The sequence below is a fragment of the Oryctolagus cuniculus genome, chromosome 10 (assembly GCF_051225735.1).
Source record: "Oryctolagus cuniculus isolate XC-2025 breed Fujian yellow rabbit chromosome 10, ASM5122573v1, whole genome shotgun sequence".
NCBI lineage: Eukaryota > Metazoa > Chordata > Mammalia > Lagomorpha > Leporidae > Oryctolagus > Oryctolagus cuniculus.
The window spans coordinates 76,879,279-76,893,756 of NC_142876.1; positions in this window are offsets into that span (position 1 = coordinate 76,879,279).

Genomic DNA, 14,478 nt, shown 5'->3' on the forward strand with positions numbered 1-14,478 from the left:
CCAACCGAGCTACCCCTCAATGTTTTGGATACATGTACCATTCCATTAGAATGCACTTAATCTTGAATATATTTTACCATGAAATATGAACATAGTAATTACAGAATTTTCCATTCAACATCCCCTATCGTATTCCTAGCATATTGGATTCTCTTAGAATAGCATTTAACTGTTTTCATATGGGCTTCAGCCGACATCCTGGAAGATTTGAAATAGCCAATAATTTCACTGCACTAGAACCTGGTAAAATTCTTTCTTCCTTTTTTTTCCTATTTGTTATGACTCCAAGTTTTGAAATAAGATTAAGGTCAACCTAATTTTCTAAGAGCCTCCTGCTGATTTATCAGCTGATAGCACGTCTGCGGTCTTCAGGCCAATTAAGTTGGTCCACAAAGTACTGCTCAGCAGATAAATATGAAGTGGGAGCATCCAGGAGGTCTGCTTTTATCTGTAGTAGAAATCAGAAGGAGCCAGGCAGGCTGACTGCTGTGTGGCAGGGTGGGCAGGAAGCAGCCCACTGGTGTTCACTAAAACCTGTGCTGACAACAGCTCTCGCGAGCAGACAGAAAGCTCACGTGTGTGTCACCGCTGGCTGAGCAGGGGCCTAAGTCAGCTGGCCCTGCTTTCCTGGGGCAGAGCTCACTTTCCACAGAGCTTTCCAACCCCAGCGCTGGGTCAGCTACTTGCGGCGCGAAGGACTTGGATTGTCTAGGTGTTCTGCAGGCTCGCGCGCCGGGCAGCCTGGGCCTGTTCTTCCCATCCTCTCTGAGATTCTGTAATGTCAACAACACAGAGCGTGGGCCAGTCCCAGGAGTCAGAGCCCAGTTTCCCTGGATTTGGAAAACTGGTTCAACTAGGCCATAACTCCCTTGGTCTTGAGCCTACTATTTTTGTTTGTTGCTTCTCTTCGTCTTTCTCTTCTGTCCAGAGTATAAGTTCCCTTGCTTGAGAGAAGAGATAATTCCCAGAAAACAGAAAATGACCAACATAGAGGGCTTTACTTGCACTGAATCAGCAGGCTTACTTTTTTTATTATTTTTTATTTTTTTACAGGCAGAGTGGACAGTGAGAGAGACAGAGAGAAAGGTCTTCCTTTGCCGTTGGTTCACCCTCCAATGGCCGCCGCGGCCAGCACACTGCGGCCAGCGCACGGCGCTGATCTGATGGCAGGAGCCAGGTGCTTCTCCTGGTCTCCCATGGGGTGCAGGGCCCAAGCACCTGGGCCATCCTCCACTGCACTCCCTGGCCACAGCAGAGAGCTGGCCTGGAAGAGGAGCAACTGGGACAGAATCCAGTGCTCCGACCGGGACTAGAACCCGGTGTGCCGGCGCCGCAAGGCAGAGGATTAGCCTAGTGAGCCGCGGCGCTGGCTTGCAGGCTTACTTTTAAAAAAAGAATGTGTGGTCTGTTTCTAGCATGTGCCAATGACACAGCCGGCGCCTGCTGATCAATGGAATTGCTTCTTTAAGGTCTGACCTCTCCATTAGAAGGTGGATCACAAACCCCACAACAACCCAGAGGACTTTGTTAGCCCAGACTGCTGCCCCTGGCACCCAGTGTGGTGGGAGATGTCCTTGATCATCTCCCCATGAGGCAATGCTGTTCTCAGGAGGGCACTGTTGTAAGGGAGGGCTCCACAGACTGCGAGCTTCTTGAGGGCCAGACTAGCCTCTGTCCTGCCTTTATTCACACCATCAGGCCCTGTGTCTGTTAACAAATACATAACCCACTGGGCCAGCGCTGTGGCATAGCAGGTAAAGCCACCACCTGCAGTGTTGACATCCCATATGGGCACTGGCTCGAGACCCAGCTGCTCCACTTCCAATCCAGCTCTCTGCTGTGGTCTGGGAAGGCAGTGGAGGATGGCCCAAGTGCTTAGGCCCCTGCACCCACGTGGGAGACCAGGGAGAAGCTGGCTCCTGGCTTCGGATCAGCGCAGTGCCGGCCGTTGCTGCCAACTGGGGAGTGAATCAGCAGATGGAAAACCTCTCTCTCTATACCTCTCCTTCTCTCTCTGACTTTGAAATAAATAAATAAACCTTAAAAAAATAAATAAGACAAATACATAGTCCAATGCAAGGTCCACTACATCTATTCATTCAATTAGTTTTTATTCAGGACCTACAATACAGGTGCCAGAAACCATTCCAAACACTAGAGACAGCGTAGTGACTAAGACAAAGACGTTGCAGTCCTCAGAGCAGTTTCCATTCTATTAGGACAATCAGGTAAGAAACAAGTACAGGTTTTAAGGAGTGTCAGCTGGCGATAAGTAGTGTGAGGAAAACCAAAACAGAACAAGAGGAGACAGGGTGGCATGTTCAATGGGACATGATGGAAGGCCTCTCTGAGAAGGTGGCCTGTGTAGAAAACTGAATGACATGAGTGAGCAAGCCATGTGACATTCTAGTGGACAGAGATTGCAAGGGCACCATAAGTTCAAAGGCCCTGAGGCAGGAGTAGACTTGCAATTTTGAAGAAAGAAGGCCCAAGAGGCTATATCACAACAAGATAAAGGGAGAATGATGGCTAATAAGATCAAAGTGACACCAGAAAGGCTCTTGCAAAGCCATGGGGATAATTTGGATTTTTTTTTTTCTGAGTGCAATGGGAGGACAGCAGGGGGTTTTGCTTGGAGAAGCAATAATGCAGGATTTTTTGTCTCAAAGATTGCATCAGAGGAAATAATTTCAGCAGCAGGGAAGCCAGGCAGAGACAACTTCCATAATGCAGACACACACTGATGACAGTTTAGCCCAGGATATTGGTGGTGAATGAGACAATAAGGGTGACATTTCAGATATACTTTGGAAGTAGATCCAATACACACTGCTAGTGGATTGGGTATGGTGTGTGAAAGAAAGGAAAGTTGTGACTCAAACTTGTATTTTTTTTTAGTTGGATGACATCCACTGAATAGAGGAAGCATGAGACGTGATTGGCTCTGTTTGGGCCAAGTCATAAGCCACCATTAGACACCTGAGGACAGATGTTGAGCGGCTGTATCAGTCTGGAGCTTGGCGTAGAGGTCCATGCTGGAAAATACACTTGCGAATCATCAGTGGGGAGACGACCCTGAAGCCACTGTACTGGCAACTTAACTAGGGTGTGCATGCAGAGAGGAAAACGGGACCACAGCCTGAGCACTAGAGTGTGGACTTGTAGAGGGTGGGTGTGCAGGGGGAAGGCATGCAGTGCTCCCAGAAGGGAGGAGTGGTCAGCTGAGTCCAGTGCTCCTCAATGGCAGAGTAAGACAAGCACCGAGAATTGGCGGTGGGTTTTGGCAAAGTAAACTCCCTTGGTGACCTTGAAAAAGCAATTAGTATCTTTTAAGATTTATTTATTTTTACAAGTCTGAGTTACAGAGGTGGAGGGAGGAAATGGGTGGGGAGAGAGAAAGAGAGAGAGAGAGGAGAGAGAGAGATTCTTCCAACCTTTGGTTCATTCCTCAGATGGCTGCAACAGCCAGAGCTGGGCCAGGCAGAAGCCAGGAGCCAGGAGCTTCAGCCAGATCTCCCACATGGGTGGCAGGGGCCCAGATCCTTGGACCATCTTCTGCTGCTTTTCCCAGGCCATTAACAGAGAGCTGGATCAGAAGTATAGCAGCTGGGACTCGAACTGACGCCCATATGGGATGCCAGGGTAGCAGGCAGTGGCTGTACCCACTCCACCGCAGTACCAGCCCTGAAAAAGCAATTTCAATGAAGCAGTGGGAACAAAACTCATACCTGATTGAAATGAATCCAAAAGGAAATGCACATGAAGAAGGCAAACGGTGAGTAGAGATAACTATTCCAATGAGCAGAGAAGAGAAATAGGGCCGTGGTCAGAAACGCAAGTGGAGACATAGAAAGATCCTTAAAAAGAAGGAAAGTTGTTTCTCCAGGAGAGAGAAAGGATTAGGTAGGGAAGAGCAGAGCCAGCTACAGTAGTGAAGTGCCAGAGCAGATGAGAAAGGAAGGAACCCTTCCCACCTGTGGAGGGATTGGCTCAAACAGAAACCTAAGAGAAGGCAGGGGATGAGAGCACAGCTGTAGGTCATGTTCAGGAGTGTGGCGAACCTTGGGGGCTTCTCTTCCATCTCGGGCTCAGGGAAATGTGCAATTGTAATGAGCACCAGGTAGTCACCTAGCTGAGTAAGAGAATAAAAAAGCATGCAATAAAAGTCAATGGACTATGCACAGCTAGAAGGGTAATGGGAGGCCCATCTGCATGGTTGTGTGTTTTGCTGTTAATCACTTTCCCCAGCTGGCAAGGAAGCAAGCATGGAACAGGCAGAGGATAGGATTTGGGCTATAACTAGGGGCGAGATGTACAGCGCAAGGGGCAAAGGACTTGAGAGTGCGTACAAGAAGAGTACTGGTAATAATGACTTTGGACTTTCCTCTGGCTGAGCAGGGAAAGGAAGATATGAGAGGTTTCTCAGAGAGAGACACAGGACAAAACTGATGGGTGGAAGTCTTAAAGGAACAGAGGAAGTGATCATGCAAATGACTTGAAGGTTAGAAGGAAGTAGTTCTTGGTGCTGGTTGCGAAGTCTATTGCATGATTCTAGGAGTGGGATGGCTGAGCTGAAGCGGAAGAAATGATGAAAGATAGCCGGCGCCGCGGCTCACTAGGCTAATCCTCCGCCTAGCGGCGCCGGCACACCGGGTTCTAGTCCAGGTTGGGGCGCCGGATTCTGTCCCAGTTGCCCCGCTTCCAGGCCAGCTCTCTGCTGTGGCCAGGGAGTGCAGTGGAGGATGGCCCAGGTGCTTGGGCCCTGCACCCCATGGGAGACCAGGAAAAGCACCTGGCTCCTGGCTCCTGCCATCGGATCAGCGCGGTGCGCCGGCCGCAGCGCGCCAGCTGCGGCGGCCATTGGAGGGTGAACCAACGGCAAAAGGAAGACCTTTCTCTCTGTCTCTCTCTCTCACTGTCCACTCTGCCTGTCAAAAAAAAAAAAGAAATGATGAAAGATAAAGTCGATGAACAGAGAGGACAGGGTGTCTACCGGATGGTAGAACCCACCGTGGAAGCCAAGAGCAGCAAAGGACTCTAAGTAATGAGAACTTAGCATTCGCTGCATAACCACTAATCATTTACCATTGGGGTTTTGCATAAGACAGAAACACAAGTAAGGATAATCTTTTGGCCTCAAGAATCATGTAAACATCAAGAAAGAAAAAAGTTTGTGATTAAAAACACAATCAGCTCTATAAACAAAACTTTGTTGCACAAAACAAAACACGGCCATGAACTAAATGAAAATTGGAGGGTTTTTCTTTTGCTTTGTTTTACTCCAAGTCAAAAACAATTCCTCAAGTATTCACAGTACCAGGAGGAGTGCAATGCTAGGATTTTTGTGATTCTGAATAATTCTATGAAATCAGCTGTTAGGTAGATCATTTTACATGGCAGGGGAGTGATTGGATATCTTTGTATGATTTGTTCACCTTCATTTATTCAATCCCTTATATAAACATAAAGTTCCAGAAACAGGTGATAAATAACACCAGTTCCTCTGCTCTGGGACTTCAAAATCCCATGTCTTTTATCTTTCATCTTTTGCAACTCTTGCAGCCAATTTTATTGTACTTCTCGCCTTGGCTTTTGGAAGATCAGAGTTAACTGTGTGGCCACTGCTGAAAGTGAACAGGACTTCCTGGCAGGTGCTCTATAGGCTAATTTATTGTTTCTTCCCCCACCTCCCCACCTCTTGTATCCCTCAAGTATTTTTAAACTATTTTAACCTTACAGTTGCATATAGCTTTATAAGCTTCTTTAACTCCTTTGTGAAACATGGTTAGAAATAACTAAATGGTACTATTGACTGCAGTAAAAAAAAAAAAGCCATTCAGACATAACTGGATCTAGATGCTTAAGTGATGTCATCATAAACTGTCACTTTCCATCTTGAGATTCTGCCTTCCTCTTAAAACTTTCATTCCAGACAGGAACTCAAAGAGCAAATCAGAAGCTTCGATAATCTCAACAGAAAAAAGTACTCCCTGTTCCCCATTGGTATCTTGCTGGACTCAACAGACATGGCCAGATCAAGCCATGTTGCTAGGATAATGCTGCAACCCATTCAGAGAGGTCTGGGCCAACGGCCATCCCTGGGTTGGGGGTAAGGTCAGCCTGACAAGAACCACATGGACTGACGTGTGGCGAGGGGATAACTTTCACAAAGGCGAAATTGAGTATTGTGTCAAAAGAGCAGGCTGGATCCTTGGCAGGATAAAAACCACAGATGTCACCACTCCAAGCTTATAATCTAGTTAGGACATGGGAACTAGAACTGAAGTGAAGCAATGCATATTTGATACACACCCAAAGCATGGTTCAGATTGACATGTATCACAGGATGACATGGGGGAAGGGAGTCATTTGAAAGAGACTCTCCAATGGCTCAACAAGAATTTCCTAAGGTCATTTTATGCACCAGGCACTGTCCTAGGTGCTTGGGATAAATCCCCTGCTCTCCTGCTCATGACATTTCAAACATACAATAAGATAGAGACGTAAAAACGTAGAAGTTAATGGATACTACGGAAACAGGAAATTAGAGTAAGAAAGCGGTAGTTGGAGATGGTGCAAACTTAGGGTGGGCTCCATGAGAAGCTGATATTTGACAAACACTTGAAGGAGCTGAGCGAATGAGCCATGTGACTACCTGGAGAAAGAGTATTCTGGGCAGAGGGCCAACCAGGGCAATGGGTCTGCAGCCACAGTACACCTAGGAAATTAGCAATAGCATGGAGGCCAGTGTAGCTGCAGTAGAGTGAATGAAGATGAGAGTAGAAACTGGTAAAATCAGAGAGGATGGTGGGAGAGTGAGAAGTAGAGCAGATCCAATGGGATCTTTCCACACTGAACATGTTTTGACTTACAGCTGTAGTGAAATGGAAGCCATTTCAAGGGCTTGCAGAGGAAGGAGCTCTTCTGACATACACGTTTAAAGTATCCTCTGGCAGAGGTGTAGTCTGTACAGGCAGAAGAGGAGAAGGTAAAACCATTGGGAGTTGACTGCATCAACCCAGGAGTGAGATAATGGTAGCTTGGACCTGGGTCTTAGAATAAGTGGGGTTGAGCCAGAGTCTGAATATGTGTTAAAGATAGAGACAATAGGATTTCCACTTCACACAGGACACGAGCTTTAAGCAGTAAGCAAGACTAACCAGTAGAGAAAGAGAAAGAACATTCCAAACTAAATGAAATAAAAAGGCAAAGCAGAGAGATAGAAAATACAATAAAGGGACATGCTATTGTGTATAAAATTCTATTGGAGTGAGAAATAGATACAGGAATGGAAAGGAAGAGTGAACTGGGTTTAGTTATTGGGTGCTTTCTGGGTGAGGAGTTTCAGACCTCCCTGTGGGAGACACTGTTGTATTTTGAGAATAGCATGACAGAATGTTAGGACCTGGAGGAAGTGAATTTGATTCTGAGAAGCTTTGGAAGGGGAAGTTCTGTTTGTAGGAAGCCAGCTCCCCTGCAGAACTTCTAATGAAACAAGTTTGAACAGAAGTGATGTAGCATGAATCAAGAGGACAGGTTTCAGCATCAGGCAAAGATGGGCAGGATTCTGGCTCCACCCTGTTGACCATGGCCAAGTTATTTGGCCCTCTGGGTCCTCTTTTGCCCAACTGATGAAATGTGTTACTTAAATTAAAGGCATACCATCGGTATCAAATGAGGCAGTGATTAAGTGCTAGTTTTATACCTGGCTTTGATTAAATGCTCAAAAAAGCTGTTGTTGACTATTGTTAATATTTTCAATTTCAAATGTATTAGAAGGAGTTTAGAAATGTTGACAATAAAGGAAATAGAAAATCAACATTAGAACTATAGTAATTACTGCAGGCAATATCCACCAGCAAATGCTAAAATTAGAAGGCAAACATAGTGAGGGAAACCTAGATTATCTGTATAGTCTCAAAGTATCCTCCCAAAATATTTATTAATTATAAAGGCAAAATTATTGATATTATATTGGAGAAACCCAGAAGATAAATATTGATCAAGTGATTAAAAAGAACATCATCGTTGTCACAGATTGGAGGAAAATAAAGTGATATGAAAACTAAATGCATTTTAGAATTCTTATGACTGAAAAAAATAAGAATGGGGAATAGCAAAATTTGGATAAAGCATGTAGTTTAGTTAATGGTATTACACTAATATAACCTCACAGACTTAACAATTATACAGTTGTTGTGCAAGATGTTAATATGAGGAACAGATATTTGACATGGTGGTTAAGGCACTGTTTAAGATGCCCACACCATGTGTCAGAATGCCTGGGTTTGAGTCCTGGCTCCACTCTCAGTTCCAGCTAATGTGCACCCTGGGAGACGACAGGCAATGGCTCAAGGAATCAGGTTCTTGACATGCATGGAAGAGATCTGGATTGAGTCCACAGCTCCAGCTTTTGGGCTGGCCCGGCTACAGCTGTTTGAAGGCATTTGGGAATGAACTAGCATATATAAGAGATATGTATCTCTCTCTCTCCCTTCCTCCCTCCCTCTTTTAAATACAAATTTTTTAAAAGATTTTAAATATGTTAACATTAAGGAAAACTGGATGATACATTTTGGGAATTATCAGAACTATTCTACAACTTTTCTGTAACAATGAAACTATTGTTTAAAATAAATGTTTAGGGACCAGTGTTGTGGTGCAGCTGGTTAAGCTACTGCCTGTGATGCCAACATCCCATATCAGGATGCCAGTTCAAGTCCTGGCTGCTCCACTTTCAATCCAGCTCCCTGCTAAGGCAGAAGAAGGTGGCCCAAGTATTTGGGCCCCTGCCACCCATGTGAGAGACCCAGATGGAGTTCCTGGTTCCTGACTTCAGCCTGGCCCAGCCCTGGCCATTGTGGCCATTTGGAGAGTGAACCAGAGGATGGAATTTATGTGTGTGTGTGTGAGTGTGTGTGTGTGTAACTGCCCTTCAAATAAATAAATAAATCTTTTTAAAAAACAATAATTGTTTAAAATGTAATGGAATAAATTGTCTTCAAAAGACATCACAAGCAGAAACATCACCAACATGTTTGATTGATTGGCTTTAAAGAATGGAGTGGAAACGTCAAAGGCATTTTGAAGATGTTTTCGTGGGATGCTGTGGTATGGAGTCCAGAGCTGAGAAGCATTAGTGAGGAGCTGCCTGTGTGAGTGTGTGTATCTGTGTGTGAGTGTGTATGGGTGTGAGTGCATGTATAAGGCAGGACTGAGATAACAACCACTTCTAATTTTGACAGGTGTGCAAAGGACTTCCAGATGCTGAATAATGGAAATGTGAGGGAGAGAACAGAGAGGATGCAGGGCAGAGAAATCAGAGTAGGTATAAATTGCAAAGAATGGTGTTTAAAGACAAATAGATGGACTATAGGGCTTTGAAGGAGAGGACTTGGGAAGACATGAGGAGACTTCAGTGGATGGCTGAACATTAGTGACTTCCCATTAACAATGAAAAAAAGCCAAAGAGTGACAGAGGGAAAAGTCAGAGGGAGAAAGAGATTGGAGCTTGTGTAGCAACACAGGAACAAGGTCAAGTCAATTTCCATCGGTGCTGCTGTCAGGCCGGGTAGAAAGAGGACCAAAAGGAGATCAAAGGAGTTGGTGAGTGAGAGGCAAGGGGTGATCTTCAAGAATACCCTTTCCAGCCGGCGCCTTGGCTCACTAGGCTAATCCTTCGCCTTGCGGCGCCGGCACACCCGGTTCTAGTCCCGGTCGGGGTGCCGCATTCTGTCCCGGTTGCCCCTCTTCCAGGCCAGCTCTCTGCTGTGGCCAGGGAGTACAGTGGAGGATGGCCCAAGTGCTTGGGCCCTGCACCCCATGGGAGACCAGGAGAAGCACCTGGCTCCTGGCTTCAGATCAGCACGGTGCGCCGGCCGCGGTGGCCATTGGAGGGTGAACCAACAGCAAAGGAAGACCTTTCTCTCTGTCTCTCTCTCTCACTGTCCACTCTGCCTGTCAAAAAAAAAAAGTAATAATAATACCCAGCAGGTGGGGGCTGGCGCAAGTATGGCTGCTGCCTGGAGCCAGCAGAACCTGTCAGGTATGCTCCGCACCAGGACCACGTCGGGAAGGTTGGATCGAGCCAAGACCAGGATCCGGCCAAATATCCAGAGGGATCATGGCGGCTATGGAGGAAGTGCACTAAGGGGAGAAGTGAGTGACCATTGGTGACACATCCCTACGAATCTACAAGTGGGTCCCTGCGACAGAGCCAAAGGTTGACGATAAAAACAAGAAGGAGAAAAAAAAGGCAAAGATGAGACATGTGGCTCGGGGGTGACCGCTCCAGAGAACAGCTCCTTGGCAGGGATGACGGCCATGCACAAGGACAAGAGCAAAGAGAGCGCCACGGCGGACGCCTCCCTATCAAGCAGATCAGCAGCGGCCCGAGCCTGGCCCCTGGGGCCCAGCTTCACCGTGCCCAGTGACTGCACGGAAGCCCTGGTCGGGTGAGGTGCCAGCCGACCGAAAGGACCATCCCGGGGTTAAGGATCAGAATTCTCAGCCTCTGGTGGAAAAGGCCCTGAACAACAGTTCCGAGAAAACAGAATGGCGACCTTCTGGGGACTTGGCTCTGGCTGAAGGGGCAGCAGCAATCGCAGCACTTGGAGGGAGGGCCACCCTGTTCCAGTCTGGATGCCCCAGGGTGGTCCGAATGAGATCCTAAGATCCTGAGAGGGAAATGGAGTCTGATTTTTTTTCGCCCTAAGAACGCTGCTGTCTAGGATGTTCAGTACACTGCCTTTTAGATTTGCCAACACAGCAGGCTCTGAATCCTCTTTCCGGAAGAGGTTGAGAAAGACCTGGATGAATTAGCAATAATACATTCTTTTAATTCAGTTCTAGGAATGCGGTGGAGAGGACAATGACATATTATGTGATGGAGGCTTTGAATCTGTGATCCGCAGCTTAATCCTCTAGGTGTGACTTGTTTTGTTCCTGGGTTTGTGGAAATCCCCGTTTTATTCCCTCTCAAACACAAAGTCCATGACACTATGCTTACTCTGCCTAGACTTCCTAGTTTCCCATCTTGGACTTTGTGAGTAATATGCTTTCTTTGAAAAACCTCACACACAAATTGCTGAGTTTGAATTTATAAATAATAATGAACTGAGTCATTAAGGCTACCAAGCTGTGCTTTAAAAAAAAAAAAGAAAAAAAAAAAAGATTGGGGCTGGCGCCATGGCGCAGTAGGTTAATCCTCCACCTGCAGCGCCAGCGTCCCATATGGACGTCGGTTCTAGTCCCAGCTGCCTCTCTTCCAATCCAGCTCTCTGCTATGGCCTGGGAAAGCAGTAGAAGATGGCCCAAGTCTTTGGGCCTCTGCACCTGCATGGAAGACCTGGAAGAAGCTCCTGGCTCCTGGCTTCGGATCAGCACAGCTCTGGCCAATTGGGGAGTGAACCAACGGAAGGAAGACCTTTCTGTCTCTCCCTCTCACTCTCTGTAACTCTACCTCTCAAATGAATAAATAGGATATTCAAAAAAATTCATTAATTCGAAAGTCAGAATTAGAGAGAGAGTGAGAGAGAGAGGTCTTCCATCCACTGGTTTACTCCCCAGATGACTGCAACAGCCGAAGCTGCACCGATCCGAAGCAAGGAGCCAGGAGCTTCTTCCGGGTCTCCCACATGGATGCAGGGACCCAAGGACTTGGGCCATCTTCTACTGCTTTCTCAGGCCATAGCAGAGAGCTGGATCGGAAGTGGAGCAGCCGGGACTAGAATCAGCACCCATGTGGATGCTGGCACTGCAGGTGGTGGCTTTACCCACTACACCAAAATGCCAGCCCCCAAGCTGTGCTATTATTTTCACAGTTGGCAGTACACAAAAATTTAGTGTGTAGGACAAAAGCAATACCTGGTTCAAGTAGAACGAGTATAACTCACTTCTCATTCTGCAATGGCAAAATGCATAGACAAGAGCAAAGAATATTTAACTTTGTGGTAAACCTTGATTTATATGAGCAAAGTATATATCTGAAAATATAGCTTCAAGGAAAACACCTTATCCATCCTGGAGTCTCCATAAATGTTAAGTTAAACATCCAGTAATGAAGAAAAATCTAAAGATAGCTTATCAGTTGCCCCAAATTTCTGAAAGGTTTGCATCTGCTGTTTTATTGTGCCTTTAATGCTTAACCATAAAGAGTATGAGAGTTGAGTATGAGAGTTCTTGTAGGGTGTTCCTGTCGATCTGTAGGAATTCTACCACACCGGGGAGGCGAGCCGAAAAGGGTAACTCATCTCCTGAAAAGGCCCAAGGAAAGTCAAGGTCATCAGGAAATGCTGGCCTCTTACTTATTACATGACTTTAGCTAAGTTGTTTCACCTTAGTTTCCTTATCCATAACACAGAAGTGGCATTTCTTATCTGTTAAGTGCTTTTTTTGACTATTTGATGAGATGATCTACACCACAATGTCAGCACACAGTACGTGCTCAATAAATGATCATAAGTTTCCATATCCACCCTTCAACACATTATTATTGTATTGTTATAAAAATATACCAGAGCTTTTTATATTTATTCATCCTCTATATTTGCTACTACAACCCTGAGTGATGCATGCAGCCAAGAAATCCACAGTTCTACCTTCCCTTACACATAGGCTGGTCAATGAGATGTCTATAGCAATCCTGGGCAGGGACCTTCAAGGAGAACCCCTTTTCCTTTGCTCCTCTCCTCTTCTCTGCTCAGCAAGCTGAGGGTTAGAACCCCAGTGCCATCCTCATGACCACCTGGAGGGAGTCCGGTTTGAGGCTGGCAGAGCTGAAAAGACAGCAGGAAGCTGGATCCACAACGATTCTCTGGAGCATCCATACCAGCCCTGGCCTACTAGCCTCCCAATATTCTTTTAAGTGAGAAGAAGTAAATCCCTAATTGGTTTGAGCCATTGAACATTGTCTATGTTATTGACAGCAGACAGTAATCCCTAACTAATATCCAAAGATCCCAACTTGAAGATCTGAATTGCCATTTGCTTTCACACTGACTTGCCAACACTTGCACAACTACAACTAAGCTTGCTTTGTTCCTCTATCACATCTCTTCTGGTGATAAGCTGCTGCTTCTCTTCCACTTAGGCTTCTGTTTGCCTTAGGGGAGATGCAGGTCCTTCAGTTCCATATAGGTTTGCCCACTGAACTTGATATTGTCACCGTCCTTTCCTTTCCTTGACTCACACATTCACACCTAGAAACACGAGCCCTGATCTGGACCTGCGAGGTTGTCTTCAGTAGGAATATGAGTAGAAATTCATAAAAGGGTTTCCAACAGTGAACATCAAAGCCTTGGCCAAGTGGGTTTTTAGTACCAAACAAAATGATTGTGCCAGGTGAATGTATTTTCATGGCACTACTAAGCATTCCATGGTAGTCTCTGTCTACCACATGCAGAAGAAATGTCAGTCTCTCCTTTAGTTGAGCACTGACCCACTCTCTGTTTCAAAGCTGGAATGAGAAGAAAGACAAGAGGGCAGAGTCCAGGATACCACAGGCCTGCTGACCACATAACAGGGTGAGCCCATTATCTTGAGCTTGGGGTTACTAATGCCATTGCCAACTTCAGCCACTGGGGGTAAGAAAAATCACATGAACCACTGGTTTCTCTTCATTTTCCCACTGTATACATGGATTTCTGAGGAGATTTCTCCACCCAAAGGAAAACAGTGTTAAAAGCACAGTAAGACATGGCAGCTGAAGGTTCATCAGAAGAGAGGAGAGATGAGCAGGAATGCTAGTGACCACAGCAAGCCCAGTGCACCTGCCATCTCTGTAAGGAACCTCTTTCCTTCACTCCAGCAGCTATGTCTGTGCCAGATCTTCTCTTTATTTCAAGAAAAGCAAGAACACATAAGTTTGGTGTGAAATTTTCAACATTAAAACTGTGTGAGCCAGCCTGTGACTGACCCTTGGTAAAGAAGAAGAAGGGGGTAGGGAGGACCAGAGAAAAGCAGCAGGGGAAAGAAACTGAGAATGGAGTCAAGAATTTAACCATCTAACTAACACAAGTCTATTAAGGGGTCTTCATATTCACCCAGGCCCACACTAAATATTAGTTCTAAATGAAAAATGAAGGAAAAAAGCAGAAGATGATAAGGGATGGTTAAATTCAGCAAAGACACTTAGAAATAGGATAAGCTTTATTGACAGGAAATTTCTGAAAACCCAGGCAAGAAGGAGAAAAATCAAATGAAGAATTAAAAAAGAAACAGATGGTGGCTATGTTAGCCAGCTTCCCAAATGGGAGATATTTAGTCAGGCTCCCAACACCCTCACCTTCTGCTGTGCACATCCTTACGTAGATCCCTTCTTGCTGTGTAGCCAACAGGATATTGCAGTAATAACAGGAGTGACTGAGCATAACTTCCAAGGAAATTATAAAAGCCACCTTGGTTTCTATCTTGCCCTCTCTTGGATCACTCACTCTGGGGAGGCCAGCTTCCCTGTCATGAGGACGCCCAGGAAGCCAC